The sequence below is a fragment of the Camelina sativa genome, chromosome 20 (genome assembly GCF_030686135.1).
Source record: "Camelina sativa cultivar CO46 ecotype springtype chromosome 20, ASM3068613v1".
Taxonomy (NCBI): domain Eukaryota; kingdom Viridiplantae; phylum Streptophyta; class Magnoliopsida; order Brassicales; family Brassicaceae; genus Camelina; species Camelina sativa.
This window is the reverse complement of record NC_141899.1, coordinates 12176963-12183201: the sequence shown is the minus strand read 5'-3', so window position 1 is coordinate 12183201 and position 6239 is coordinate 12176963. Positions and strand designations below refer to the sequence as shown.

At 32.5% G+C, this 6239-nt stretch overlaps 1 long non-coding RNA gene across 3 annotated transcripts; it reads left to right on the top strand.

Annotated features, from left to right (window-relative positions):
• Nucleotides 1-5131: 5131 nt before the first annotated feature.
• LOC147918759 (uncharacterized) lies at nucleotides 5132-6239 on the top strand. Of its 3 annotated transcripts, none has more exons than XR_015592140.1 (3): nucleotides 5132-5304; nucleotides 5388-5555; nucleotides 5949-6239. It is a non-coding gene; the product is annotated as an uncharacterized LOC147918759 (long non-coding RNA). The 3 variants fall into 3 exon arrangements; XR_015592141.1 differs by having other exon boundaries at nucleotides 5388-5587; XR_015592142.1 differs by lacking the exon at nucleotides 5949-6239 and adding an exon at nucleotides 5656-5912.

Below are 6239 nucleotides of genomic sequence, written 5' to 3'. Positions count from 1 at the left end.
GTGAGATATTGAAGAAAAAGAAGGATGAAAGTGTTTTATATATATATATATATATTTTATATTGACAGTTTTTTATTTTCTTTTATTTTTGTTATTAGTGATTTTTTAATTAAAATATCAAAATAAATCATATTTGACGCATTTTTATTGGTCAAGTTTATAGTATAAAGGATATGCCTACTGGAGCGACATTCCTTTCTCTATCAAACAGTGTGATCTAAGAGACGACAAAACCGTCAACTTCTGTTAACAGATTTCCCGCCCGACGTCGGCTCCAGCGTCGGACGTACTCTTGTTTTTTTTCTTTCATCTGTTTGTAATTAGTTTCTTTATCTTTGAAATAAGGCGAACGAGGGATGGGTTTTGTCATTCAAAACCTGCAATCGTTATTCGCTTCTTGTTATTGGAGTTTGTTCATTCGACAGAATAAGACGGTTCAGTATGGAATCACACTTGTGATTCTCTTTGTTTTCAACCCTATGGTGATTCGGGAAACACTCTGTGGAAGGATTCACCAACGGGACAGTTCATCTATCTTCTGATTTCACATCCGAATGCTTACAACATCGGTCGTAATACGGTGTTGCTTTGGCTACATCAATTACAGATCAGTTATCTCTAACGTGGTTGTTATGAAGACGATCAATGGCCAAACACATAGGATGACGAAAGTTATATGATCTTTTGTCCCACAATGTGTGAGGCGTTCTCGCATTCGTGCGTTCATTTTCCTTTTGCTAATGGAGGACAACCCGTCGAAGAAGTTACATGAAGCAATCATAAGGACCGTTCATTTCTGGAAGTCAAAGAAGATTATCAACAAGAGAACAGAGATTATGATACACTCATGGGTGATATTTACAACCACAACAATGCCATTGCCTTGCGCCGAAGATGGAAATGATTATATGGTTTGTGATGTAACTGATGGATCACAACCTTTTGATCTTGAAAAAAAGTATTGGAGTTTCATAAAAGAAGTGATAGCCAAACAAGAAGATCAAATTAGATTGAAGACGAAGACAATCAAGGAAAATAACAGATTTATCAATCTGTTAGCATGTAAGGCTTATCTAATAAAGAAAGCAACGTGTAATTTTGCTTTTTCGTTTATTTCGGGTTACTTAAGTTTTGGTTGTATGAATTGTAGAGTCAACTTTCATTGTATGCTCATTGATACATTTGTAATCTCATATTAAAGTTAATGAAGTAGATGTTAAAAAAAAAAAGGATATGCCTACTGAAATTCTTGGGTTTAGTTTTGTTTACACAATTCCATGCATTATGATGAAATATGATGGACCAGGTCTTATTTATTCTAGGCCCCCAATTTTACAGTTTGGTTTTTACTTCTTTCACATATATTGTGACGTACAATGCACATATGGGCCTCAATTTTGAATTGAATGGCCCACGAGAAAGCTGTTTTTGTTTTCACCACCTGTGGGAAATTAAGTAATAAAAAAAAATAGAGAAGATGAACAGCTATAATTTTTACGAAAGAAACCGACGGATCGGTATTGTTCTTTATCTACCCAAATCTTTCAATCAATCGTGTTTATCATCGAACCCATCTCCTAGTTAAAGCAAATTCCGGAACCAATATCGATTAGCTAAGCTGAGATTGTATGTGAACAACAAACATTTAGTTTGTACTAGGAGAGTTACCCGCACGCTTGTGCGGGCAAGAGTTAAATAAAATCAAAATGTCAAAAAAAAAAACCTATTTTCAAATTAGTTTTGTGTTCTTTTTAAATATGTTTTAAATTGTAATTAATTTTGTATTTTAAACTTTTAATCTGACATTTCTAAATGGACTTTCAATATATATTATTTTGTTTTAAAAAATGTTAAGCCCATTTGCAAAATGGGAAAAATCCATTGAGCCTGATCCATATTATTTGGTTAATTTAAATTAGGTAGAAGTTGGGTCAGAATAATTTAATATTTCGTTTAAACCATCAAGAAAATTTGGAAAGCAACCCTTAAAAGGGTTTATAGTACTTGATCATACAAACCTTCAAAATAATTATAAAGTTAGCATATACAAAAGATTGTTAACAAATATGCCTTCAGCTTAAACTTCTCCAGTTTACTCTTCATGCTGCATTATGTGCTTAATGTAATAACGTCCAGCAAATTCCGAGCTAAAAAAATAGAAAACACATCCATAAGTTAGACCCTAACATGATACACCACTTGATATTTTTGAACATTAAAAACTTACATAGCCTTGTGATTCTCAAGTCCTACAAACTTCGGTTTTAAATAGATCTTGGAGGAGGCCAATGTGTTTACAATACACGGCTCACCTAGGAATGTTTTAAGTGTTAAAAAGATTATTTAGATGAGTATACAACCTACTCTTACGAATTTTTACAATCTAGCAAGTTCTATTAATAGTACATACCTTCATACTCTCCAACCCTCCAGAAACGCAGTACACAAAACACCGGTTCAATTTGATATGTGAGATGGCATCCAGTTGACACCCATGAAGACATGAAAAGGTTAGCATAGTAATCCATTGCACGACACTTTACAGTTTCATTCCTACAAATGAATATACTTGTTACACTCTACAAAATAAAGTCAGACTTATAAATCTTAATATGAGTAAAGATGCAATAAATGTGACTTACCTGCCATTTAATAATGTTAAAACAACTTTAGAAACACCATTTCCATGATTTCTTCTGTCATCAACAGCTACTATACATCCGCAAACATCTATTTTTGGAAAAAAGTCAAGAATATTTTTAGAATGTTTGTATCCAAAGCTTTTGGTAAAAGTTCAATTTGTACTTTTCTATTGAGGTACCAATACACAAAGTTCCAAAATTCTTTTAGAGTTTCTAGATAACTCAACACAAAACTAAAAAACAATCCATTCCAATTTGGTTATACTATGTTAAAATAAATAAATTACAATTAAATTTCGAAAAACGTACCGAAAGATATGTGATGATTGATCCTTCCACGATATATCATCCAAATCTTCGAATCGGAAGTAATTTTTGGAGTTGATTGATTCGAGCGGGAACATGGTTGAATCATCCGTAAACTTGATCTGTAAAGGATGATGAGTATTCCTCTCCCTGAGGGTTGGATTGATGATTTGGAAATTTCGAATCTGATACCATTCGCCCTCATAAATATACTTCCGGAGCTTTTTAAGTATAGTTGGGACAAAGGCGACCTCAATCGTGTCACCCTTCAAGGTTTGTTTAAAATCGTGTGAGTAATCTAGCATATAAACACTATTAAAATAAAGATTTATGTAAAAACGATTTTCGATTAATTGCTCTAACCTTCGTATCCACAAGAAGAAGAACTCGTTTTGTGAAGAACTCAGTGACATGCCAAGAATTCAAGACTTTAGCGTGAATACACCAGTTCGTTCGTCCTCGATGAAGATCAGAAATGTAATCGATTCTCATGATTTTACCAAATTAGGGTTTCGTACTCTTGCTTCACTGTTTTCGAAGACGAAAATGGGATTTCGGATTTGTAAGAATATAAACAGTCACGATTAAACGTAGCGTTGCGTCTTAATCGTTTTAGTGTCTTTTTTTTGTTTTTTAGTATTTATAATTTTAATAGGTATAATTATGATTATAATTACAGATTAGTAGTATTTTTTATAGTCGGTATATTTGATGTTAATCATTGCTAAGACTTTGAGAATAACACTTTTTTTTTGTCCTTGCATCCATACATGCATTGGTTAATTTTGATAATATAATAAATTTTTTAATCGAAACTATAATACATAATTGATTAATTCATATTTATAATGCACTATATTCAATTATACAATTTGCTTGAATTAAAGTTGTTACTGCAATAAAAATATGAGGAATATTCATATTACAAAATAGATGACAATTAATTAGAAGTCTTACTTGAGTTTTAGCTAGAGACATTATATTCTTAAATAGTATCATTTGAAACTCATCTATTTACAATACTGTACATGACTATATATTCTTAGTTAAGAATATTCTATGGTGATGGATACTGTCGTCTGATTATTTTTGTCTTCCATATAATAGGTTTATAAGACTTTTTAAGAAATAATGTTTTTACCAATATAGAACAATTGTTTCAAACCTTTTAAATTTTTGTTTCTTGAAGATAGGTAAGTCAGAATTTTATCAATAATTAAACTAATAGATTAATTGGTTGCTATTTTTAGAATTATACAAAATTAGCAGTTAAGTTGTACCTTAAGAATTTTATTTCACTTTTTAAAAAATGGACTCATTTATTAAATATATATTATTCTAATAAATATGTAAACTTTTATATATTTTTTTTGAAGCCCATTTTCAATTTTCATGAATTTGATGAGCCCAATACAATCGGTATGGTTAATTAAATCACGATGGATAAAGATTTGCGTCACATTAATTTACTACGTTTAGACAATAGAAATTATTTTTGAAAGTAATATAAATTATAGGTCATACAAACATTACAAATAGTTATAAAGTTTACATATTCATAATAATTTTTATTTAAATAACCTGCCTTCACCTTAAGCCCCTTATACGATTATTCTTCATGCTCCATCATACGATTTATGTAGTAGCATCCAGCAAATTCGGAGCTAAGTATAGAAAGCAAATTCATAAGTTAAACCCTAGCATGATATACTACATGGTATTAATAAACATTTAAACTTACATAGTCTTGTGATGCTCAAGACCTTCAAAATCCGGTTTTAAAAAGATCTTGGAGGAGGCCAATGTGTTTTCAATACACGGTTCACCTAGAGATGTTTAAAGTGTTATAAAAGTTTTGTAAATGAGTATAGAAAATAGATAGTCTTTAACATTTATTAAAACTTGTAAGTCCTATTAACAATCATACCTTCATACTCTCCAACCCTCCAGAAACGCAAAACACAAAACACTGGTTCATTACGATATGTGAGATGGCATCCTGACGACTCCCATGAATACATGAAAAGGGTAGCATAGTTGTTTACTGTAACATCCTCTTTCTAAAATTGGGATGTAGGGAAAACCGAAGGAATTGATTTTTGGTTTAATTAAATTCTGGTTTAGTTTAATAAAACTAAAAACCCTTATTTCTTCTTCTTTTTGTCGACACTTCCTCCTTTTTGTGCTTTGGTCGACATTGTCATCAGAGAGAGGGAGAGAAAGAGAGTTAACTCTTGGTTATTGAGTGTAAAGGAGAAAGAGAAGGAGATCAAGCTTTTTCCTTAGTGTTAAGAGAGAAACAGAACTGTCAGGGTTTGGGAGAAGGAAGATCCGACGGGTCAAATCGTTTTGAAAGGTATTGATTTTTGGTAGGGTTGTAGCTAAGAGATTTTCGTACACTCGCCTTTTTACAGAAGTGAATTTGGATTAATATTCTAGGAGATATTGGCATTTTCGTGGGGCGTTTCTTCTCATTCGCGGATTGAGACCAGCGGGTGTTACGGGGATGATTGCGGTTTCATCTATAATCTGATCGTGCTGAAATTTTGTGGGAAGCTTCTGGACGTATATACCTTGCTTTTCACCGGAGGGATTAGAAAGTTAACGGTTCGTTTTGGTTTCGTGGTTTCACTTGTGAGGTTGTTCTTTTCTATTTTTTTCTGGTAGTTTGTTTACAATATTTGTTTGTTGTTGTGATTGGTTGTAGGAACAAGTTTGGTTGTTCTTGGATATTGGAAAGCCTCTCATTTGGTTGTATTTAGTTTTGTGAATCACTTGTTAAGTAAGTGCAGGACCATGGCTTATCTAAGCTGGAGATTTTTTCTAATATGCTTGTTTATGTGTTGTTTGGCTTGTTGATTGTTTATTGATGATTGTTGGTTGATGGTTGATGGTTAGAGATGTCTCTATTGCTTGTGTGTATAGAACAGTAGATGGGAGGATTGCCTTACTGAGTGTTTATTAAACACTCATGCATTGCAATATGTGTTTGTGGTGCAGGTAAAGGCAAAGTGTGACCGTGGAATCAGGGCGATGAAGAGGAGGATGTTCTAGTGGTTCGTTTGGTTGTCTGGCTTCTGTTAGGTTGCTAGAGTGGAGTCCTAGAATGTTGTTTAGGATTGCTGGTTCTTTGGATGTTGTTTGGATCATTAGTTTGTGATTGTAATTAATATTGGCTATTTATATTTATTGGATATTGGTAATGTTTTCCGCTGATGATTGTGATTGTGGTTAGGTGGCTAGTGGGTATGGGACCACTAGTTGTAGTTTATTATTATATTATATTATATA